This window comes from Papio anubis, chromosome X (assembly GCF_008728515.1).
Source record: "Papio anubis isolate 15944 chromosome X, Panubis1.0, whole genome shotgun sequence".
Lineage (NCBI taxonomy): Eukaryota > Metazoa > Chordata > Mammalia > Primates > Cercopithecidae > Papio > Papio anubis.
The window spans coordinates 3,264,042-3,290,289 of record NC_044996.1 but is presented as its reverse complement, the minus strand read 5'-3'; the positions used below and the strand labels follow the sequence as shown (position 1 = coordinate 3,290,289).

The following is a 26,248-nucleotide window of genomic DNA, read 5'->3' as shown; positions in this document are numbered from 1 at the left end:
CACTCCCACCAACAGTGGGAGTGTAAATTAGTTCAACCATTGTGGAAGACAGTGTGGCAATTCCTCAAGGATCTAGAACTAGAAATACCATTTGACCCAGCAATCCCATTACTGGGTATATACCCAAAGGATTATAAATCATGCTACTATAAAGACACATGTACCTGTATGTTTATTGTGGCACTGTTCACAAATACTTAGAACCAACCCAAATGTCCATCAGTGATAGACTGGGTAAAGAAAATGTGGCATATATATACCACAGAATACTATGCAGCCATAAAAAAGGATGAGTTCATGTCCTTTGCAGGAACATGGATGAAGCTGGAAACCATCATTCTCAGCAAACCAACACAAGAACAGAAAACCAAACACTGCATGTTCTCACTCATTAGTGGGAGTTGAACAATGAGAACACATGGACACAGGGAGGAGAACGTCACACACTGGGGCCTGTCAGGAGGTGGAGGGCTAGGGGAGGGATAGCATTTGGAGAAATACCTAATGTAGGTGACAGGTTGATGGGTGCAGCAAACCACCATGGCACATGTATATCTATGTAACAAAACTGCACGCTCTGCACATGTACTTCATACTTATAGTATAATTTTAAAAAAGAAAAGAAAAGAAAAAGAAAATAGATAGATGGTTTCCTGGAATTGTAGGTAGAAGAAAAGAATTGACTGCAAAGGGGCCCAAAAGAATCTGTTATGGTAAGGGAAATTTTCTCTATCCTTATTGTGGTGGCACTGGTGGTAGTGGTTACACAATCATATACATGTGTCAGAACTTAAACTGTACACTTACAAAGGGTAAGTTTTATTTTATGCTAATTATACATTAATAAATCTGACTAAAAAATAAAGTTGACTGGGACTAAATCTAATATGTAAGAATATTATCAATAAATTTACCAACCTTCATCAAAGCTTGCAAAAAGTCCTGAATAAATGCCAAGATATAACATATTCATAAATAGGAAATCTCTGTCAAAAGGATGTCAATTCTTCTTCAAATCATTCTAAAAATTCAATATAATTTCAAGAAAAAAAAACATTACTTTCTTGTAATTTGATAATTTCATTTTAAAATTAAGGTAAGTGAGGAAAGGACCAAAAATAAGATGATCCAGAAAAAGAAAGAAAAGTGGTGTGAGTGTGGATGAAGGCAGTGTACAGTAACTTGAATTTACAAATAAACAAATATCAAATTCATTATAAAGCATTTGTAAGTAAAACAACACAAATGTAGACAAATAGATTAATGAAACACAATAGAGAGCCAGAAATAGACTCAAACATGTATAAAAATTAGGCAATGTGGTGGAGTTTGCTTTCTAAACTAGTTGTGTATAAACAACATTTAAAACAAATAGTATTTTACATGGAAAAAAACTGCTTAATATTTTACATTACATACAAGAATAAAATCCAGATGGATTAAATAACTAAATGTAAAGAAAATTTCTTGAACTCTTCAACAAAATTTTGGAGGACATTTTTTATGATCACAGTATCAGTTATATCTCTTAAAGCATGACACAAAAAGCACAATTCATGGAGGAAAAGATTGATAAACCTGACATGAAAATTTAAAACTTCTGTAATGATAAAGGACCCCATAAACAAAATAGAAAGCGAAGTAACATTATAGAAGCAGATATATGATATGTATATCTCAAAAATAATTAGTATCCAGAATATATAAATAAGTCTTACAAATCAGTAAGAAGAAGCAACTGAATAGAAAATTAAGCAAATGTGGGTGGCCCTGAGTGTCATGTTTGGAGGGATGTGGAGAGGAATGAAACAGGGGCTAGACACAAAGAAAGTTAAAGGTTATATATAATGTTTTATTTCTTTTATTTAAACATATCAGAAACCAAAACGACAAAATGCTAACAGTTGTTCACTCTAGTAGTATATATGTGGTTACTTGTTCATTGTTTTGAAAGACTCTCTGAGTTTCCCTTAAACTTCCAAAATAAAAAAAGGGAAAAAAAAAACAAGAAAATAACTTGTAAACTATAAATTTATAATAATAAACTTGAGCAAAGTAAAAAAAAAAAGAAGTTAAAATTATAAATACTAATTTTCTGCATAATCAATTAGCAGAAATAATGGTAGAAAGATTCCCTTCACAAAATTAAGAGCATAAAATAAATGTTACTGCTATCCATTCTATACAGATAAATCTAGGCTTAGAGAGGCTACACAGCTAGTAAGTAGAAGAGCTGAGGTAATAAAAATTATTTTAAAGCTACAACAATATTTAAACTTTGTAACTAGGACAAGAAGAGACAGACTAAAAGAAATGAAGAATAGATAAATTCCAAACAGTATCTACTATATATATTACAATTTGTATATATTGCAGATCAGTGTTAATGAATGAATTATTCAGTGTTTGGTGCTATGAAACAATTGGCAGGGAAAACAATTTAGAAAATTACCTCACACCACACAGCAAAATAAATTTCAGAGGGATTAAACATAAGCAATAAAAACTAAAACAAAATTCATGTAAGCACTTATCCAATTTTGAATGAGGAAGAAATTCTTAAACACGAATTCATCAGAAGAAATTACAAATGAAAAGATAAATATAATTACATAAAATTAAGATTAGTATGCATAAAAGTCTATTTAAAATGTAAACTTTTAAATTTAAACGTTTAAAATGTAAGTGGGAGAATATTTTCCCTACATTTGACAGAAAAAGGTCTAATGGGTCAACTAAATATACATTGCCCATAAAAATTGTAAAAAATGTAAGTTCTTAATGGAACATGTACAAAGATCAAAAATAGATGTTCATAGAAATGAAACAAAATTGATCAAAAAAGTATTCAATCTCATTATAATAAAAGAAACACATATTAAAACAGTAAGGTACCATTTTATCCCTATCATATTGGTAAATATTTTAAAAGAATGACAATAGCCAGCACTGTCATAAGTGTATGAGCAGTAATAAACAATCTTATATAGTGGAACACCTTCACATATATATGAAGAGCCTTTAAAAAATTAGTATCTTCAGACCCAATAATGCCTTTCATAAAAACTCATCTTAATAATTCATTCAACAAACATTTACTAAGTATCCACAATATGTCAGACCTTATTGTAGGTTCTAGGGGATATAAGGGTGAAGAAAATGGAGAAAAAAATGCCCGTGCTTGAGGGACTTACACCCTAAAACAGGAATCCAGACAAATAGATGTAATGTATCCAGTCTATTAGGTGATGACACAAGCCAAAGGTTTAAAAAAGTAAAGCAAGAAAGGGGAAGAGTAAGTGTTGGAAAAGATGGGTTTGCATTTTTATGTGAGATCGTTTAGAATTCAAATGTGACATTTGAATAAAGATCTAAAAAGGTGAGGTTCAAAGAAGCAAAAATAATTTAAATGATCAATATGTGATCTGTCATACAATTATAGTAGAAATTGAAAACTGAAAAGTATGCAGCTATTAAAAATTGTTTGAAGGCTGCTGAACGATGTGGGGAAATGCTCACAATATAATACCAATGAAAAAGTCAGATCAAAAGACTGGATTAAGAAAATGTGGCACATATACACCATGGAATACTATGCAGCCATAAAAAAGGATGAGTTCCTGTCCTTTGTAGGGACGTGGATGAAGCTGGAAACCATCATTCTCAGCAAACTATCGCAAGGACAAAAATACCAAACACCTCATGTTCTCACTCATAGGTGGGAATTGAACAATGAGAACACTTGGACACGGAAGGGGAACATCACAGATTCCTTTTCATATTATCTCTGTATATATCCTATCAGTGTATCTCTCTGGAGAACCCTGATTACAACAATGACATTATAGAATAATCATGTAATATAGAATGAGGCAAACTTGAGTTTGACCTTGAACCTTGCCTCATTTTAGCTGTACCATAAGTTATGTATCTTCCGGGAGTCTTGGTTTCTTCATGTATAACATGAGTAAAATAATATTTACTTGACTGGTTTGCACCAAGAAACAAACAGGATAATATGTGCCAGGCACCTGGCACATCATAAAGTGCTCAACAAATGCACAGTAGATGCTGTCAGTGCCTGCCCTCAACTAGATCTCCTCACCCCTACCATTTCAGTGCACTCCAACCCAACTCCCAACCACCAGCATATGCATTTCCTTGCCTTTCTCCTCCTGCTGCAGCCTGCTTTCCCACCAAGAAGGCAGGCCTGAAATGCCAGGGAACAAATGCTCCCTGGGAGCAGCCCTTGGCAACTAACTATAAGGGCCAGTATGTAAAGACTCTGCTCCCTCGATGCCTGAGTGGGATGGCTTTGAGCTGTATGGTTTACACTGTTCCCAGAGGTTCTCCACTGGGACTAAGCACCAGTCCTCCACACTGATGGCTGGCTTGTGAAATGCCCTTTCTTGGCTGTGTTGCTTCTCTGTCACTCTTCTTCATGCTTCTCCCCATGATCCCTCTTTACCTCCTAAACTACAATAGTCCTCCTTATGGAGATATGTTCTGAGAACCTCAGTGGATGCCTGAAACTGCAAATAGTACCAAACCCTATATATACTGTATTTTTTCCTATACAGACATATCTATAATTAGGCACAATAAGAGATTAACAACAATTACTTCTAATAAAATAAAACAATTATAACAATAAAAAAAAGAAAAAGGTCAAAAATAGTACATATAAGATGTGATTCCAATTACATAAACACAGAAACACATCTGAAAGGAAATACAGCAAGTTATCTCTGGACTAGGGATTTAGAGGTGATTTTTTTTTAAAAAAAAGTCTCCTCATTTTCAAAATTTTCTGTAATGAGGTTGTTTTACTTTTATAATCAGGAAAAAACAATTTAATGGTAGATATTACAATCTTAAGGTATATTAGAAAATATACACAATTTTTTAAATGGAAGTGCTAGCCATTCATGCTTAAAGTACTGGGTCCCATTTTGGACATCATACATTAAGAGGGATACTGAAGATGGAAGTGTCTACTGTAGAAATTTCTCAAAATATGTATCACATAAGCTCAAGAACTAGCAATATATAGACTGAAGAAAAGATGAGAAGAACAACAACAATGGTTAAACATTTGAATGGCCATTATGAAGAAGGGGAACAGCAATTATACAGTATTGCTGTTGCTCCAAGGTGCAAGACCAATAGGTTGAATTCAGAAGACAGATTGCAGGTCAGTATGAAGAATAACTTGCTAACAACCAAGCTGTCTATTATCTGGTGGTGTTAAGCAACCTTTCCTGAAACCATTCACACTGAAAATAGATGACCATATGTACTGGGTGATAAGACTGCCATTACATGATTGTTAAGGGCCCTGCCATTTCTGAGCTCCTCTTGTACTATTTTGAAAAGAGCTTTTATACTATGGTCACTTACATAATTCCATCTCCATCCACCTCCCCTTCCCTTCAAAAATATATATAATACTTGCGTTTTTTAAAAAATCAGTTTTTAAAGAGAAAAGTACCCTTCAAAATATATGTCCTGGAGATTTTTATTCCCCCTTCTGTGTATATTCAGCAGACATATTTTGTGCAGACATCAATATGTTTAAAATCATGCTTTTAAGTATAAAAATGCTTTTATATTACCAACCAGTGTTTCCCTTCACATATATCTTCCCCCCAGGAAGAGACTACCTGGACCATTACATTTCAGAATGAGATAATCACCTTGCACGTATTTTTTTGTTTTTGTTTTTGTTTTTTTGGGGGAGGGGGGACGGAGTCTCGCTCTGTCACCCAGACTGGAGTGCAGAGGCGCAATCTCGGCTCACTGCAAGCTCCGCCTCCTGGGTTCACGCCATTCTCCTGCCACAGCCTCCCGAGTAGCTGGGACTACTGGCGCCCGCCAGCACACCTGGCTAATTTTTTGTATTTTTAGTAGAGACGGGGTTTCACCGTGTTAGCCAGGGTGGTCTCGATCTTTTGACCTCGTGATCCTCCCGCCTCGGCCTCCCAAAGTGCTAGGAATACAGGCGTGAGCCACTGCGCTCGGCCACCTTGCACGTATTTAACAGTATCATGCCCCATCTTATTCTCAGTGACTTTAGTTTATTTCAAACCAGCAGTAATAGAAATATCACCTAATATCCAACTTTACTATATATTTTACAATATAGTCAGTTCTTTCCTTAACTTTGAGGACAGTTCACAATTTCGGTCACCTCAGGAATAAAACAAGGAAGGTGCATTTCAACGACCTCTTCTAAAGTCTGTGAATACTTTCACCAAAATTATCAACCTTCAGAATTCTGTATAAAGTTATTAGTGTCGCTTATATAAGTGACTGAACCTGAGCTACCTGCACAGAACCGTGATAACACAATATAGAGCAGAACATGAACTATAGAATCTCACAGCTTGGAGGGTCTTTGTAAATATCTTAATAGATTCATGTCAGTCACCCTGTTCAAAACCCTTTTCCAAACCTCCCCCCACATTATTTTACAGATATGGAAACAGGCTCAAACAAGACAAGTGATATGTCAAAACAAACCAAGTATCCAAGTCAGGACTAGGCTATCAGAAATCCCATTTTAAGAGGGATTTTTAATATCAAATTCTTCATACTTTTTATCAAGTGCCTCTTCCTATAAATTGCTGAATTGAGAGAGTTGGAGGACCTGGGAAAGGCACTGGGTCTTTGTGAGTTTCAGTTAAGCCACACGACATATAACCTAGTTTTTAAGTAAGTCACTGCTCCTGTGGACATGAGCCTGGAGGGACCCTTCCCTTCCCTTACTGTTGCAGCACAATCATCTGCCGTACATTTGCAAAATGGGTATGCATCATCCAGCTGAAGTGTTGGTAAGCACTGTGACCATCAGAGTGGGAAGGACTGTTATAAACCAGATATCATTTATCACTACTCAACTCTGTTGTGAAGTTTAATAATGGTGACCACACCTTTCTTCTTGAAGTGGTACATTTTCCTCTACATATGAATCACAATTTATGACTATGTAGTTCAGTAGTTTGTCAAATAATGTCTATCTCACTACCTAAACCATGAGCCCAGGATGGCAACAACTTTGTCTGTTTTGCTCACCATTATATTCTCCATGCCTAGTAAATGGTATGTATGCAATAAATAAATTAGAAGGTGCCTCTCCTCTCTTAGCACCTTCAAAACATACTCTTCTAATTTTCCTTCCATATCTCTGACTTTTTCTCCTTTGTAGCCTTCACATAAGGGTCATCGTTTTCCCCCATATCCTAAAAAAAAAAAAAAAAAAAAAAAAAAAAAACGCATTCTTCAAAGTACCACCCCTGAATCTCTTTTATTCTATTTCAAGTATTGAGAGGCAATGACTCTCAAATCACTCTCTCCAATTGACTTCTTTCCAGAGTTCCGATCCCATATTTTCAAATGTGCTCAGTACCTTTTACTGGGCTACAACAATATTACTACTTGTGTGGCCCCAGGCAAATCAAGTCACTCTCCCTGTCAAGATGGGTTTGCTCATCCCTAAAATGAGGGAGTTGCATCTCTTTTACATACAAAGTTCTAATTCTCCCATCTAGCATTCAATATGATTTATAGTCAAGCCCTCCACCTATCTTGCCAAACACATCTCACGTAAGTATTTCTGCATACACTTTACTCCAACACAACTAGCCTCTGAATAGAATACCTTTTCCATCCCCTAATTCTGCATACTCAAAGTTTGTCTAATCTTCAAAGCTCATTTCAAATGCCACTTCCAGGAAGGTGTCTTTGATCTCCTTAAAGCCCTTTGCTTCCCTTTTATGGGTGTAGATCTCATCTCCTAATACTATAGTTGTTTGTATACTTCTTCTCTTTCCTACTTGACTGTGTCATCTTGGAGGTCAGAGGCTATTCCTAAATAACCCTGTATCTCCCACATTACCTTTGGTTCATCGTAGGTACTTATAACCTCATACTGAACAGATTCCATTAAGCCATGTCAGTTACCCTGCTCAAAGCCCTTTAATCAGTCCCACTCTTTCTAGAATAAAGACTAACAGCCTTATAATGGTCCACTCCAGCAATCCCTTCAAAATAAAATTGAGATACCAAGTAACTTTCTGAAGTAGTCAAGTTGGATTTCTATCCACTCTAAGAAATTTTTTAAATGGGATGAATCCTGTTTCCCCAATACAGAAGAAAGCCCAAATTACCTTTCCTTTATTGAATGTATGGCCCCACAACTAATGTCTAATGGTTCATTCATTTACTTAAAAAACATCTGTTAAGCACCTACTCTATGTCATACACTAGGCTAAAGGCTAACGGTATAATAAACTGAACTGATACAGCCCCTCACCCACTTGGAATACATAACTGAAAGTATAATTTATATAAACTCTAAGGAAATTAAGAGTTTTAAGAAAAAACAAACATTTTATCTGTCACAACACATAAACAATGCAACTTTGTGTAAATGTTGAATTCTTCATTAAAGGAGATATTTAACTGTAGAGTAAAAGATCATCAAGAGGTGATTTAGAAATTAAAGCTGGGTGTAATTTGGGCCTCTTAAATTAGGTGGGCAGATAGCCTAGACCAGTGCACTCAAAATGTAGCCCGCCAATCAGTGCCTGTCTGTGAACTTTTATTACCAGACTGTAATGACCAAAGTACAGAAGTACTTAGAAAATATTGCACTTAGAAAATATTACTTAGTACTTAGAAAATATTACTTAGAAATATTACTTAGAAATGTTACTTAGAAAATAGTACTTAGAAAATATTACACTTAGAAAATATTACAGCAATTTGAAAAAATCATTTTATGTTTGTAGAATCTAATAATACAAATGTGGGCTTATCTTTCGTATGTCTTTTCTTTCATTTTCTAGCAATTCATGGTTAATTTATTTTATTAAATTAACAGTCTTCTGTGATGGATTAGGAAAAGACAAACAACAACAATAACAACAAAAAACATTTTCCTTCACTAGGGGAGTTTGACCAGTACTCTACTAGAGCTTTGCTACTTGAAGTGTGGTCAGTGGAACAGCAGTTTCAGGATCACCTAATATCTTGTTAAAATGCAAAATCCAAGGCCCCTGCCATAGACTCTCTGAATCACAATTTGCATTTTGAAAAGATTCCCAGGAGATATTTTTACACATTAAAGTTTGAGAAACACTGGCCTAACGATTTCTGAAGCCTCTCATAACTCTGAAATCTTATAATTTACTTTAGATAAAGAATTTCAGAGTTGAAAGACCCTTAGAGATACAGTCCACTTCAACATCTTATAGATGGAAAAACTGAGGCACATGCAGGGGAAGTCATATGTCCAAGATAATTGGCAAATCATCAGAGCTAGGAATGGAACCCAAATTTGCTAACAGCCAAGTCAGTGTTCCATTCTAGCAACCACATACTCACCCCTTTCCACCCAGTCCCTCTGTATTGTATCCCCTCAATGATGTAATTATTCCTGAGGTGTTTTCTGATAAAATAGTTTATTCTTCTACCTTCTGTATACTGTATGAACCTTGAACTACCACTACTTCAAATGTGCTTTTCTTTATTAAATTAGAAAATTTCATAATTTTCTTTACGAAAATTCCTGCCACTCAAATCTTCCCACATGCCTATTGTCTGGATGCCATATAGACATTCTGGGGGCTTTAGAAGGACCAGTACTAACCAATTTCTGGTCTTTAGGAATATGAAAGCGACCTTCCTTGCTCCCAACAGTCCAGTTGACACCAGATATCAAACTCATCCAAGGAAGAGAACATACACTATCAGGGCTGTTTTGGAAAACTCCATAGGGTCAATTTGTGGCTAACAAACAAGTGGGCTATTAGGCCATATTAAAAATAGTCTAGGCCCCGCGTGGTGGCTCACGCCTGTAATCCCAGCACTTTGGGAGGCCAAGGCGGGCAGATCACGAGGTCAGGAGATCAGGACCATGGCGAAACCCCGTCTCTACTAAAAATACAAAAAATTAGCCAGGCGCAGTGGTGAGCACCTATAGTCCCGTCTATTCGGGAGGCTGAGGCAGGAGAATGGCGTGAACCCGGGAGGCGGAGCTTGCACAAGCTGAGATCCGGCCACTGCGCTCCAGCCTGGGTGACAGAGCAAGACTCCATCTCAAAAAAAAAAAAAAAAAAGAATAGTACAATTTCCAGCATAAAGTAAATGATAATCCTTTACTCTGTGGTCTTATTGGATCCAAGAGTTAAGAGGGAGGCATGATTGCTGTCTTCAACTAACTGAAGAACTATTATTAAGAAAAAGCAAATTTGTTCCAGACAGTCCCAAAGAACCAATGAATATAAGTTACTGGTAAACAGATTTTGGCTTATAATGGGGAATACTTTCTGACAATCACAGTTGCACAATGACACAAAGAGCCACGTAATGAGCTCTCTATCACTGCAGGGAGTTCAAATAGAAATCAGTCAACAAATTGGATGCTTAGGATAAATTCAAGAACCGAGTAGAGAAATAAAGCTTAATGACTGACCTTTTGGGCTCCCTCCAGTTCCAAGGTTTTAGTATTCTAAAATTTTCAGCACAGAATAACTCCAAATGCTCAGGAAATTAGAATAAGGTCTGTTTTTTAAAGGCGCAGTTTGGAGCATGTTGGGTGGATGAGGCTATAAAAAGTGAAGTACTATTTTCAAGGAAAGCAAGCTGACCAATGAAAGTCTTTCGTGCAGCCCCTTCCAGAAATCCAGGTGAAGCCTGGCTCCAGGCTAAGTTCCTGTTACTCTACACAAAAGCTAGGCCACTACTTTCCAAAAAATCTTGCCAAGCCACACTGTACCTATTGTATCTACACTTGCCTAACAAAGGTGCATAATTCTCCCCAAGAAGGCAGTAGTGCTTCATGGTTATGACCATGGATTCTGGAACCAGGTTGCCAGTGTTTTAATTTCCAACTGGGACATTTAATTGCTCTGCAATCTTGGACAAGTTACTTAACCTCTCTGTGCCTCAGTTTTGTCAGTAAACCAAAGATAATAATAGTGTCTGTTATTCAATGCACTATTCTGCCACAATAATTTAATGAAGTAATATACACTAAACAGTCCAGAATTCAAAATATACTACACACTCAATAATGTTAGCAATTAGTATTAGGAATGTCATAATTACTACCATAGGCACAGCAGTGTCACTCACTTAGAAAGCTCCCATCAAACAATTAGATCCCTTCCCCTACCAGTTCAGAGGGGCTATACTACAAGAGCCTCAATCAGTCTTTGCATAGCTCCAGACAACCAGAACTTGCTGACTCTCCATAAGCCAAACTATTCATGCTAGTAATCCTACCTCATCACCCTGCTTTTCATCAATCCAACAGCCACCCTTCCCCCAGTCCTCTTGCCCATGCCACCCGCAGCCACAGTCAGAGGAGCAGTAAACTGGGAGGCCAGTTCCAGACAAACCATCAGGTGTTTCCTCCCTTCCAAGGACACAGCTGGACTTAACATGATGCCTATGAGTGGGATGGGGTGGGGTATCTGAATCTCTGATCTAGGATGTCAACTCAACTACCTGGAATTGAGGGTGGGCAAGCAATGGAGCTTCTCTCAGGGAAACAAGGCAAACCTCCCAAGTTTGTGGAGGAAGTCAGGCCCAACCCCACAGCGAGCCCCTTAAAGGAAGGGGGGAGGGCTCAATCTGCTTTAAAGGAAGCAGGTATTTACAACTTTCTACTCACTTGCATGTGGGGGAGGTAATGGGGAGATGGGGAAAGAGGCTGCAAGGTACCCTCCTTCTTTATTTCCAGCAGTGAGAAGCAGCTGCGGAGAAAGAGTTAAAGAAGGGAGAAAGCTCCAGCCATTACTCCATCCCTGGTGCCTAGAGCTGTCTGGGGGGTCATGACAGTGCTGTCTGCTTTGGCTAGGGGCCACTCCGTGGCTTTCTGCAGCAGCTGCTGGGGCCCCCCAAGCAATTTGCAAGGTCAGTGCTGACCTGCTTCCAAAGAGGAACAAAACAATTCACTGACAATGAAGCAAATCACGCACATACCACATCGCAACCCCCCTTCCTCAAATCGGGTTTTACCTCAGTGTCTCCCTGCTCAGATGCCGCCTCTGGGCTTCCACCAGCCCCACTGGGGAACCCAGGATAGCATCACAGCTGCAGAGCATGCCTCGCCTCCCGGCCAACCCAAGGAGACTCTCAGTACGGGGGAGAGATGCTATCGCTAAAAGAGACCTGAGCTTGGGGGAGGGGGAAGAAGGAACATCAATGTTTCTTACCGAGCTCTACAGTCTGAGCGGAGAGGAGAGAAGGATGAATGAACTGAAACAAGTTGGAGGTTGAGCCCTGACAGAGCTCGGCTTCTGGCTTCTTCTTCTCTCTCTGGGTCTCTCTCCTGGTCCCTCTCTCGGTCTGTCTCTCTGGTTTGCTCGCTAGCTTGCGCGCGCTCGCTCTCTCTCTCTCTCTCTCTCTCTCTCTCTCTCTCTCTCAATCTGCCTCCCTCCCTCTCTGTCAGTTTCTCCCTCCCCTCCTCCCCTCCCCTTGTCCCCTCCCCCTTTGCTGGCTTTAGGTTCACCACTGGTGCTTAGCACGCGGCTGTGCTGGGGCTGTGAATACAGCACTTGCAAGGCTTTAGATGTGGTTGTTTTACGAAATACTAAAGTAGTATTTTATTCCTTAAAGCATCCAACAGAGAAATAGAGGGAAGCCCAGAGAGAAAGGGAGGAGCAGAGGAAGCAAAGGGAAGAGAAAGAGAGCAAAAGGGTAAGAGAGAATAGGAGGATAAAGGAAGTATGGGTTACTGTAGCTGATGTGTGATGCTTACTTGCTGCTCCAAGATTGAAGAGAGCTTCCTCTTTTTTCTCTCTGTCTCCCTTACATCCCTATGGGCGTGCCTTCTAACCCAGGCTCCAAATAAAGGTTTGACAATCCTGTCTGTTCAGATTCCATCTCTGGGGGCAATAATGAGCTAGAAAAATGTACATCAAAGGGGTTGTCATTCATACTCCACTAAGAAGAAAGAGTTCTGCCACATTGATCCCCTATTGACCTAACTTCCACCCCCACCCTCAACCAAGTAGAAGTGCAGACCCAATTCAAAACTGTCAGCTCTAGCTTCCCTGTAGGCAAGACAGACAAGCAGCAGAACCACAATGCTTTCTTTTCAAAAATTCCAAAGGGAATATAGATGTATGTAATTGTGTGAGCCTATACATGAGTTTGCACAAGGGCTAAGATGGGGAAAAGGAGAATTATTGACTCAAAGTATAAAAGAATTATATTCCCATTGGGTCAAAAGAAAAAAAGCAACCTAGGCAAAGCACAGTAACAATGTAGCGTAGGGTGGGAAAAGACCTAGGCTAAAAATAAAATAAAGGAACTTGAGTTTGAGTTCTGCCTCTGAAAATTGCTGTGTTGCTTTCAACGAGCTCTTCAGTCTGGCCCTCAATATCCTCAATGACCAAATGAGTGGTAATGGAAATAAATGATCTTAAAAGACCCTTCCAGAACTAACAGTCTAGGAATCTAAAGACAGGAAAATTCCAGGTGAAGGAGAAGTTGGCCCTTAGAAAATAAAAAATAAACTACCAAATTTCAAAAGTTCTCCAAAGGTGAATCCCCAAATGGGACTCCAAATCACATTTATTCAACATTCCACCTTTCGTGTTTCAGGGATAATACCAATATAAGCACATGAGTAAAGAGCTGTTCCTATCAAAGAATTCAGCATCTGCTTACATATAATGATTAGTATAAAAGTTGTCTTAGTCAAACTCCTCATGTTGTGATTTCTAGTCCTTTTAGAAAAATTCAGAGGGCATCTAATTGAAAGTGAGTTATATAGTGTGTTTAAGTATACTAGTGTCAATATATATACAGTGACTGGGGCATAATAGGCATTTACAATGTTGCCTATAGTGTGCCATTTCTATTTAAACTACTATCCTGTTGGGGTTTTTTTTTTGCCAAATTTCTAATGCTCTCTACTCCTGCCAGATGAAGTGCATGTGCTACACACCTATACATCTTCAAAAGCATGTGTCCATACATTGAGTAGAAGACAGATGGGTACTTGTAAGCTTAGAGTCACTGAGCTAAAGGGACCCATAAAGATAACCATGTCATTGTACAGAAAAGAAATTAGACTAAATAGAAAATATAACTCACACAAGGTCATAATGAGTCAGTGGCAGAGTCAAGGTCAGTACTCAGATTGCTGACTGCAGGTACAGTATTTTTGTCTATAAAATTAACATGTAACTTGCACATAAAGCAAGTGTGTATGTGGGAAAAAAGCTATAAATACTTTTTCCTGCATAGATACCCATTTTTATGTGTAGGCTTGTTTGCATAAATGTCCATTGGGTTTAATAGATTAGTATACTGGCAAAAAGAAATATTATGAACTGGCATAAGGTTGCTGTATTAGTTTTCTAGGGCTGCCATAACAAATTACCATAAATTCAGTAGCTTAAAACAACAGAAATTTATTGTCTCACAGTTCTGAAGGCCGGAAGTCTAAAATTGAGATGCTGGCAGGGCCAAACTGCTCCAAAAGTTCTAGAGAATGATTTCTTGTCTCTTCCAACTTCTGGTGGTTTCCGGTATTCCTTGGCTTATCACTGAATCTCTGCCTCGGTCTTCAAATGGTCTTCTTCTCTGATTTCTGTGTGCCCAAATCTCCCTCTTTTTTCTTATAAAGACACCAGTCATTGGATTTAAAGTCCACCCTAAATCCAGAATGATTTCATCTCAAGATCTTTAACTAATTCCTTTTGCAAAGACCATACCATTGAAATAAGGTCACATCCTGAGGTTCTAGATGAACATGAATTTTGGGGGACACTATTCAATCTACTATAATTGATAACTTTTCATCTAATAAAGATACCAAACAAACAAATAAACCATCTGGGTGCCATCATTTTTTTAAAGAAAAGATATTTTAATACAAGTACGTTGGATTAAGACACTCTCTGAACAACAACAACAAAAAAAACCCTCTTCTCTGAATCATACAATTATAGCTGTATGAAAACCTTACAGTAGTTTCATAATTTTCCCACTTGACTGCAAACCAAAAAAACAAAAAAAAAATCCTTTATTAGGAAAACTTCTGACAATGGTGAAGAAGCTTCTATCAGACCAACCCTGATGCAGATAACAATAATAAACAGTGGACCAAATATATAATACAACAAATTAAATGCACTGGAAAGCAATCCATCAACAGGCAAAAATTGAAAGGGAATTAATACTTGAAAGGAGAAAACAATACTAAGTGGGTTTTTCCTTTTCTGGTAATTTTTGCCTGATGGCAGCCCCCAGGCCAAAGCAGTGAATAAACTCTAGAGAAACTAGAATCAATGTTGCAACTGTTAAATGTTTAACAACTGGATCTTGAGGAAAATAAATAAAAAACAAATTCATAGTATTTGCCATTTTCCATGGTGTAAATACTTCTACCATGGACGATTCCATGAACATGGAGTTGAATAGAGATATACACAGTAGGCATTCACAAACCAGCGTCAGCCAACTCCCACATACAACTGCTTGCAGTCCAAGTGGCTGAAAGAACCAGAGGACAGAATTCAGGATGACCACTGTAGTTGAAAAGCCATGAGAGAAATTCAGTAATTTAAAATACTAGGGAGAGGAAGCCCCAAATTCTGTGTATAAACTACCCAGCTGTCTGGTGAAACCATGAAATATTTATGTGGGGACAGATTCCAAAAAGCCTAAATAAAGCCGAAAGAATTAAACAGAGTTTTCAGGTCTGCCAATGAGGGAAATTTTGGAGTTTCACTTCTGCCACATTAACTGTCTAGTAAAACAAACAAAATCAATGCTCTAGAGAAAAAAATAAAGGTATCCTACAATATATAATTCACAATATTCAGGGTACACTCAAAAATTACTACTAAAGCAAAGAGATAGGAAAATATTACTCATACCCAAGGAAAAAAAAAAATAGAGACCAGCCCTAAGGTAAACCAGATGTTTGAATTAGGAGAAAGAATTTTAAATCACGTATCATAATTACACTAAGGGAAATAAAGAAAAACACATATGTAATAAATTAACAAATAGGAAGTCAGAGTACCTGAAGTAAAATTCAGTGAGTGGGCGTAACAGCAGGTTGAAAATGGCAGAAGAAAGAGTAGTTTCACTGGAAGAAAAATCTAGTGATATTATCTAATCTGAAGTACAGATTCGAGAGAGAAAAGATTGAAAAAGGGCAGAGTGTTAGAAATACATAGGATAATATCAAAGTTATAAACATAATTGGAGTCCCAGATGGCAAACAATGAGAGAAGAGGAAGAAAAAAAATTTGATACAAAAGCCTAACCACAAGACAATATCCCTGATAATTATTGATGGAAAAATCCTCAACAAAACATTAGCAAACCAAATTCAACAATACACTAAAAAGATCATTCATCATGACCAAGTGGGATTTATCCCTGGGATGCAAGGATGGTTCAACATACACAAATCAATCAAAGGGATACATCATAACAACAGAATGAAGAACAAAAATCATATGATCATTTCAATAGATGCTGAGAAAACATTTGATAAAATTCAACATCCCTTCATGATAAAAATCATAAAAACTCAGGAGGCTGAGTCAGGAGAATGGTGTGAACCCAAGAGGTGGAGCTTGCAGCGAGCCGAGATCGTGCCACTGCACTCCAGCCTGGGCGACAGAGCAAGACTGCATCTCAAAAAAAAAAAAAAAAAAAACTGGGTGTAGAAGGAACATACCTCAACATAATAGAAACCATATATAGCAGACCTACAGCTAATATGACACTGAATGGGGAAAAACTGAAAGCCTTTCCTCTAAGATCTGGAACACAAGGATACCCACATTCACCACTGTTATTCAACATAGTACTGGATGACTTAGCTAGAGCAATCAGGCAAAAGAAAGATATAAAGGGCATCCACATTGAAAAGCAGGAAGTCAAATTATCCTTCCTTGCAGATACGATCTTATATTTGGAAAAACCTAAAGACTCCACAAGCACAGGAAATCAAAGCAAAAATGGACAAATGAGATCACATCAAATTACAAAGTTTTTGCCCAGAAAAGGAAGCAATCAATAATGTGAAGAGACAACCCACAGAATGGGAGAAAATATTTGTAAACTACCCGTCTGACAAGGGATTAATAACTAGAATATATAAGGAGTTAAAACAACTCTATAGAAAAAAATCTAAAAATCTGATTCACTAGATAGACATTTCTTACAATAAAACAAATGGCAAACAGGCATATGAAAAGGTGCTCAACAACACTGGTCATCAGGGAAATGCAAATCAAAACTACAATGAGATACCATCTCACCCCAGTTAAAATGGCCTATATAAAAAGGATAGGCAATAACAAATGTGGGCGAGGATGTGGAGAAAAGGGAACCTTTGTACACTGTTGGTGGGAATGTAAATTAGTACAATCACTATGAAAAACAGTTTGGAGGTTCCTCAAAAAACTAAAAATACAGCTACCTCATATGGTATCCAGCAATCTCACTGCCAGGTTTATACCCAAAAGGAAGGATATCAGTATATCAAAGAGATATCTTCACTCTCTGGTACTGCAGCATTATTCACAGCCAAGATTTAGAAGGTACCTAAGTGTTCATCAGCAAATGAATAAAGAAAATGTGGTACATATACACAATGGAATGCTATTCAGGCATAAAAAAGAATGAGATCCTGTAATTTGCAACAACATGTATTAAACTGGAGGTCATTGTGTTAAGTGAAATAAGCCAGGCACAGAAGATAAACTTTGCATATTCTCACTTACTTGTGGGAGCTGAAAATCAAAACAATTGAACCCATGGAGATAGAGAGTAGAAGGATGATTACCAGAGGCTGGGAAGGGTAGTGGGGAGGGATGGTTAATGGGTAGAAAAAAATAGAATGAATGAATAAGGCCTAATATATAATAGCACAACAGGGAGGCTATAATCAATAATAATTTAAGTATACATCCAGAAATGACTAAAATAGCATAATAAGATTATTTGTGACACAAAGGATAAATGTTTGAGGGGATGAATACCTCATTTTGTATGATATGATTATTATGCATTGCATGCCTGTATCAAAACATCTCACATACCTATGAATATACCTACTATATACCCACAAAAATAAAAATAAAAATTATTTTTAAAAGAATGGCTGTGTATTTGCAAATATACTGAAAAACCATCAAATTGAATATATTAAATATGTGCAGGTTTGTGTCTATCAACTATAACTCAATAGAGCTGTTTGAAAAAAAAAACAAACATAACACAAAGTATACATTTACAGATTCAACAAACTCAATAAATTCCAAGCAGGATATCACACTCAGGCATATCGTAGTCAAACTACTGAAAAACAAATTTAAATAGAAAACCTTGAAACCATTAGGGAGAAAAAATGCCTACTGAGGAACAGAATAAAATTGACCTATGACCTTTCTTTTTTCTTTTCTTTTCTTTTTCTTTTTTTTTTTTTTTTCTGAGACAGTCTCGCTCTGTCGCCCAGGCTGGAGTGCAGTGGCGCCATCTCGACTGGACTCACTGCAAGCTCTGTCTCCCGGGTTCACACCATTCTCCTGCCTCAGCCTCCCGAGTAGCTGGGACTACAGGCGCCCACCACCACGACCGGCTAATTTTTTGTATTTTTAGTAGAGACAGGGTTTCACCGTGTTAGCCAGGATGGTCTCCATCTCCTGACTTCGTGATCGGCCCGTCTTGGCCTCCCAAAGTGCTGGGATTATAGGTGTGAGCCACCATGCCCGGCCAACCTATGACCTTTCATAAGAAAAAAAGACATCTTTAAAGTGCTGAATTTTTTAAAAACTCTATCAATACAGAATTTTACATTTATCAAAAATATCCCTTATTAATAAAGGCAAATACTGACATTTTCATTTAAGTGAACATTAGGACAATTTGTTATCAGCATGTTCATACTATAAGAAATACTAAAGGAAATTCTTGAGTCTGATGGAAAGTGATACCAGATGAAAAGCTGGATCTTTAGGAAGGAATAAATAGCATCAGGAATGGTAATATGTGGATAAACATAAAATAATATTTTGCTCTTAATTTATTTGATATACTTATGAGAATATAAAGGAAAAATCGTAACATTATAATGTGCAGTGTGTAGTATACATAGACATGATGTGCATGAAAACTATAATATGAAAGAGGGCATAGCGACAAACCAAACTAGACATTAACAAGGTCCTTAAACTTTATGTGAGGCAATACAGTATTAAATTTTAGTAGACTTTGAAAAGATACAGATGCATGGAGGAGTGGAGTGGAGATTCATGGAGGAGCAAGATGATGGAATAATAAGCCCCAGCCCCAACCCTCATCTCCTTACAGAAACACCTATTTAACAAAACTATATCAATCAAAATACCTTCAAGAGATGTTCAGAATCCAGTTAAGATTTTGAATACCCCAGATGAGTACAAAACACTAGAACGGTCCAACTGAAACTAAAAAAGAGCAATTTCACTTTACCCATGTCATCCCTTCCCCCAAACCAGCAAAACTTGGCACCAAGTGAGATTATCTTGGCCCATAATTTCTCTCTCAGGAGAAAGGGAGAGTGGAGCATGCATCTAATATTTCAGATGTTTCATTTCACTGCCTTAGGAACTGGTGTCCTATGGTGGTTGCCAGAGGCTAGGAACAGGAAGGAATGGGGACTTACTGTTTACAGTATATGGAGTTTCCATTTTACAAGATGAAAAGAATGATGGAGATAGATGGTGGTGATGGTTGCACATTATAAATGCATGTAATACCACTGAACTGTACACTTAAAAATGGTTAAGATGGTTAAGTTATATAATATGTATATTTTATCACAATAAAAAGTTTGGAAAAACACTGAAGGAGAGATAACAAGCAAAAGATGAGGGACTCCATAAGCACTAGACCTATCTTAGAAGAAATGCTAAAGGGAGTTTCTCAAGTTGCAATGAAAAGATGCTAAGCAGCAACACGAAAGCATATAAAAGTCTAAAACTCACTGGCAAGCCTAAATATTTAGAAAGATACAGAATATTGCAATATTATAATGATTGGGTTTAAATCACTTTTGGTATAAAAGTTAAAAAATAAAAGTATTTTTAATTAGTTTATTTTATTTTAAAAATAAAAATAATAACTACAAAAGAGAGTTAATGGATACACAATACAAAAGATGTAAATAGTGATATCAATGACATAAAGAGGGGAGGAGAGAATTAAAAGTGTAGAGTTTTGTATGCAATTGCAGTTAAGTTGTTAGCAGCATAAAATAAACCATTATAACCAGAGGATATTTTATGTGAACCTCATGATAACCTCAAATAAAAAATATCTATTGAAAACACACAGGCCGGGCGCGGTGGCTCAAGCCTGTAATCCCAGCACTTTGGGAGGCCGAGACGGGCGGATCACGAGGTCAGGAGATCGAGACCATCCTGGCTAACACAGTGAAACCCCGTCTCTACTAAAAATACAAAAAACTAGCGAGGCGGTGGCGCCTGTAGTCCCAGCTACTTGGGAGGCTGAGGCAGGAGAATGCGTAAACCCGGGCCGGGCTTGCAGTGAGCTGAGATCTGGCCACTGCACTCCCAGCAGCGAACAAGCGAGACTCAAGTCTCAAAAAAAAAAGCACACACACACACACAAAAGAGAAGAGAATCTAAGGATATCACTATTTTAAAAAATCAATAAAAAAAACCAACAAGAAGAATAAACAAAAGGAACAAAAATCCTACAAGATAGAAAACAATAATAAAATGGCAATAGTAAGTTCTTACCTATTATATTAGTCCGTTTTCATGCTGCTGATAAAGACATACCGGAAGACTGGGAAGAAAAAGGAGTTTAATTGGACTTACAGTTCCACATGGTTGGGGAGGCCTCACAATCATGGGGGCCAGTCTTTCCCGTGCTATTCTTGTAATAGTGAATAAGGCTCATGAGATCTGATGCAGCAAAAGCAGTACTAATAGAAAAGTGAATAGCAATAAATGCTTACATTTAAAAAGAAAAAAAATCACAAATTAGCAATCTAACTTTAGAAATAATAAAGATTAGGGCAAAATTAAATGAAGAAAATAGAAAAACAAAATTTAAAAAATCTGTAAAACTAAGAGTTGCATCTTTTTGAAAAGATAAATGAAATTGACAAAACATTAACAGGAATAACTAAGAAACAAAGAGAAAATAAAGGAGGAGGCATTACAAATAATACCACAGAAATACAAAGGCTCAGAAGAGACTACTATGAACAATTATATATCAATAAATAGAATAACCTAGGAGAAATGGCTAATTTCCTAGAACCATAACATGTACTAAAACTGAATCATAAAGAAATAGAAAACATGAACAGAAAATTAACAAGAGGATTGAATTAGTTATCAAAAACAACCCAGCGCTGCAAAGCCCAGGACCTGATGGCTTCAATGATGAAGTCTACCAAATATATATATATATACACACACACACACACACACATACATATATACACATGTATATGTATACATATATACATATATGTGTGTGTATATGTGTGTATGTGTGTATATATACTTTTTTTTTCTTTTTTGAGACAGAGTGTCACTCTGTCACCCAGGCTGGAGTGCAGTGGTGCAATCTTGGCTCACTGTAACCTCTTCCTCCTGAAGATCAAGCAATTCTCCTGCCTCAGTCTCCCAAGTAGCTGGGACTACAGGCGTGTGTCACCATGCCCGGCTAATTTTTCGTATTTTTTTTAAGTAGAGATGGCCAGGATTTTAGTAGAGATGACCGTGTTAGCCAGGATGGTCTCAATCTCCTGACCTCATGATCCGCCCATCTCAGCCTCCCAAAGTGCTGGGATTACAGGCATGAGCCACCGTGCCCGGCCAGAATTCTACCAAGTATTTAAAGAATTAATACTAATCCTCCTCAGACTGTTCCAAAACACAGAGGAGATACTTCCAAACTGCTTTTACAAGGCCAGCCAGTATTGCCCTGATACCAAAGCCATAAAAGAACACTACAAGGAAAGAAAATTATAGTAAATGATCCCTGATGAATATAGATGTGAAAATCTTCAACAAAATACTAGAATCTGAATTAAACAGCACATTAAAAGGATCATACAGTCCGGGCACAGTGACTCAGGCCTGTAATCCCAGCACTTTGGGAGGCCGAGGCAGGTGGATAACCTGAGGTCGGGAGTTCAAGACCATCCTGACCAATATGGTGAAACCCCGTCTCTACTAAAAATACATAAATCAGACAGGCATGGTGGTGTGTGACTGTAGTCCCAGCTGCTCAGGAGGCTGAGACAGGAGACTTGCTTGAACCCTGGAGGCGGAGGTTGCAGTGAGCTGAGATTATGCCACTGCACTCCAGCCTGGGTGAGAGAATGAGAATCCATCTCTCTCTCTCTCTCTCTCTCTCTATATATATATATATATATATATATATATATATATATACACACACATACATACACACACACATACACACGCACACACACACACACAAATTTGCTTAAGTTACTTGTACATTCTGGATATTAGACTGTTGTCAGATGAATAGATTGCAAAAATTTTCTCCCATTCTTTAGGCTGTCTGCTTACTCTTATGATAGTTTCTTTTGCTATGCAGAAGCTCTTTAGTTTAATTAAAACCCATTTGTCAATTTTTGCTTTGTTTCAATTGCTTTTGGCGATTTCATCATAAAATCTTTGCCCATTAAAAAGTGGGCAAAGTACATGAACAGACACTTTGCAAAGAAAGACACACAGGCAGCCAAGAAACATTGAAATAAAGCTCAACATCATTGATCATTAGAGAAATTCAAATCAAAACTACAATGTGATACTATCTTACGCCAGTCAGAATGATGATTGTTAAAAAGTCAAGAAACAACAGGTGCTGGTAAGATTACGGAGAAATAGGAACACGTTTACACTGTTAGTGGGAATGTAAATTAGCCCAACCATTGTGGGAGACAGTGTGATGATTCCTCAAAGATCTGGAAGCAGAAATGCCATTTGACCCAGCAATCCCATTACTGGGTATATACCCAAAGGAATATAAATCATTCTATTATAAACATACATGCACGTGTATGTTCATTGCAGCACTATTCACAATAGCAAAGACATGGAATCACCCCAAATGCCCATCAATGATAGACTGGATAAAGAAAATGTGGTACATATACACCATGGAGTACTATGCAGCCATAAAAAGGTATGAGATCATGTCCTTTGCAGGGACATGGATGATGCTGGAAGCCATTATCCTCAGCAAACTAACACAGAAACAGAAAACCAAACACTGAATGTTCTCACTTATAAGTGGGATTTGAACAATGAGAACACATGGACACAGGAAGGGGAACAACACACACTGGGGCCTATCGGAGGAGGGTGGGGGTGGGGAGAGCATTAGGGAAAAGATTTCATGCATGCTGGGCTTAATACCTAGGTGATGGGTTGATAGGTGCAGCAAACCACCATGGCATATGTTTACCTATGTAACAAACTAGCACATCCTGCGCATATACCCCAGAACTTTAAAAAAAAAAATTAAAAAGGATCATACAGCATGACCAAGTATTATTTATTTTTGAGATAAAAAGTTAGTTCAACATATGGAAATTACTAAATGTGATACACTATATTCACAGAATAAAAGATAAAAATCACATAATTTTTTCAATAGATGCAAAAAGTTTGACAAAATTCAACACAGCTTTTTATTATTATTATACTTTAAATTCTGGGATACATGTGCAGAACATTCAGATTTGTTACATAGGTATACACGTGCCATGGTGGTTTGCTGCACCAATCAACCCGTCATCTACATTAGGAATTTCTCCTAATGCTATCCCTCCCCTAGCCCCCCACCCCCTGACAGGCCCTGGTGTGTGATGTTCCCCTCCCTGTGTCCATGTGTTCTCATTGTTAAACTCCTATTTATGAGTGAGAACATGTGGTGATTGGTTTTCTGTTCCTGTGTTAGTTTGCTGAGAATGATGGTTTCTCTCGACTAATTAGGTATACAGGGAATACACGTCAAAATAAATAAGGTCATATATCATAAGCCCACAGCTAACATCATACTCAATGGTGAAAAACGGAAAGTTTTTCCTTTAAGATGAGCAATAACACAAAGTTTACCCTTCTTCACACTTCCTCACGTCATAGGACTAGAACCCCTAGCCAGGAAAATTAGACAAGAAAAAAAATTAAAATACATCAAATCAGAAAGTAAGAAGTAAAATTATCTCTGTTTGCAGATGACATATAGAAAACCTAAGGACCAAAAAAAAAAAACTGTTGGAAATAATACATGAATTCAGTAAAGTTGCAGGATACAAAATCAATATATAAAAATTACTTGCATTTCTATACATTAACAAATTATCCTAAAATAAAATTAATAAAACAATTGCATTTACAATAGCATCTAAAACTTCAATACCTGAGAAAAAATATAACTAGGGAGGAGAAAGATTTTATGATGAAAAGTATAAGACATTGATAAAAAATAAAGATGACACATGTAAATGTAAAGACATGTTGAGTTCATCATTTGGAATAATTAATATTGATAATATGTTCATACTACCAAAGCAATCTACAGATTCAATACTATCCCCATGAAAATTTCATTTTTTTTCAGAAATAGGAAAAACACTTCTAAAATTTACATGACACCATAAAGACCCCAAGTAGACAAAATAATCATGAGCAAGAAGAACAAAACAAAAGTCATCACACTTCATAATTTCAAGCTGTATTACAAAACTGCAGTAATTAAAACAGATGGTATTAGCATAAATGCAGGCATATAGACCAATGGAACAAAATAGAGCACCTAACCTAAACTCACACATATATGGTCAAGTGATCTTTTACAATAGTGGCAAAAATACACAATGGGGAAAAATAGTCCCTTTAACAACTGGCATTGGACAAAGTGGATACATGCAACAAAATAAAATTGGACTCTTATACCATACACAAAAATTAACTCAAATTGGATTAAAGTTTTAATCATAATACCTGAAATGGCAAAACTCCTAAAAGAAAACATGGAGGAAAAACTTTTGACTTTGTTCTTGACAATGTTTTCTTGGATATGCCACCAAAAGTATAGGTAACTGAAGCAAAAATACATAGGTGGGACTACATAAAACTAAAAAGTTTCTTCACAGAAAGGAAAACAATCAACAAAGTAAAGAGACAACTTACAGAATGAAAATAGGAAATACATTGCAAACCATACATTGGATAAAGGGTTAATATAAGGAACTCAAACAACTGAGTAGCAAGAAAATGACCCAATTTAAAAATGGGCAAAAAACTGAATAGACATTTCTCAAAAGAAGACATACAAATGTATAACAGGTGTATTTAAAAATGGTGATTCCTCAAGGATCTAGAACCAGAAATATCATTTGACCCAGCAATCCCATTACTGGGTATATACCCAAAGGATTATAATCGTTCTACTATAAAGACATATGCACACGTATGTTTATTGCAGCACTGTTCACAATAGCAAAGACTTGGTACCAACCCAAATGCCCATCAATGATAGACTGGATAAAGAAAATGTGGCACATATACACCATGGAATACTATGTGGCCATTAAAAAGGGATGAGTTCATGTCCTTTGCAGGGACATGGATGAAGCTGGAAACCATCATTCTCAGCAAACTAACACAGGAACAGAAAACCAAACACTGCATGTTCTCACTCATAAGTGGGAGTTGAACAATGAGAACACATGGACACAGGGAGGGGAACATCATGCACCAGGGCCTGTCGGTAAGTCGGGGGCTGGGGGAGAGATACCATTAGGAGAAATACCTAATGTAGATGATGGGTTGATGGGTGCAGCAAACCACAATGGCACGTACATACCTATGTGACAAACCTGCACATTCTGCACGTGTATTCCAGAATTTAAAGTATAATAAATAAAATAAAATAAAAATGGTCAACACCTCTAATCATCAGAGAAATGCCAATCAAAACCACAATGAGATATCACATCAAATCTGTTAGGAGGGCTATTATCAAAACAAAAAAAGATAAAAAGTGTTGGGTGCCCTTGAGCATTTTTGGTGAAAATGTAAATTGATACAGTTATTGTGGAATATGCTATGGAAATTCCTCAAAAAATTAGAAATAAAACTACCATATGATCCAGTAATCCCATCTTTGGGTACATATCAGAAGGAGAGAGTAGAATGAT

The 26,248-nt window shown here is 37.2% G+C and overlaps 2 protein-coding genes across 2 annotated transcripts in view; one reads left to right on the top strand and one right to left on the bottom strand.

Annotated features, from left to right (window-relative positions):
* The window catches only part of LOC116272016 (gamma-aminobutyric acid receptor subunit alpha-3-like), a 122,448-nt gene extending 110,020 nt beyond the window's left edge, over positions 1–12,428 (bottom strand). The window contains exon 1 of the mRNA XM_031660815.1: positions 12,225–12,428. The gene's annotated coding sequence lies outside the window, so the exon portion shown is untranslated. The remainder of the gene's footprint in view (positions 1–12,224) is intronic.
* Positions 1–26,248, top strand: part of LOC101024933 (melanoma-associated antigen 4) — a 463,021-nt gene that overhangs the window by 136,899 nt on the left and 299,874 nt on the right. The window lies entirely within an intron of this gene.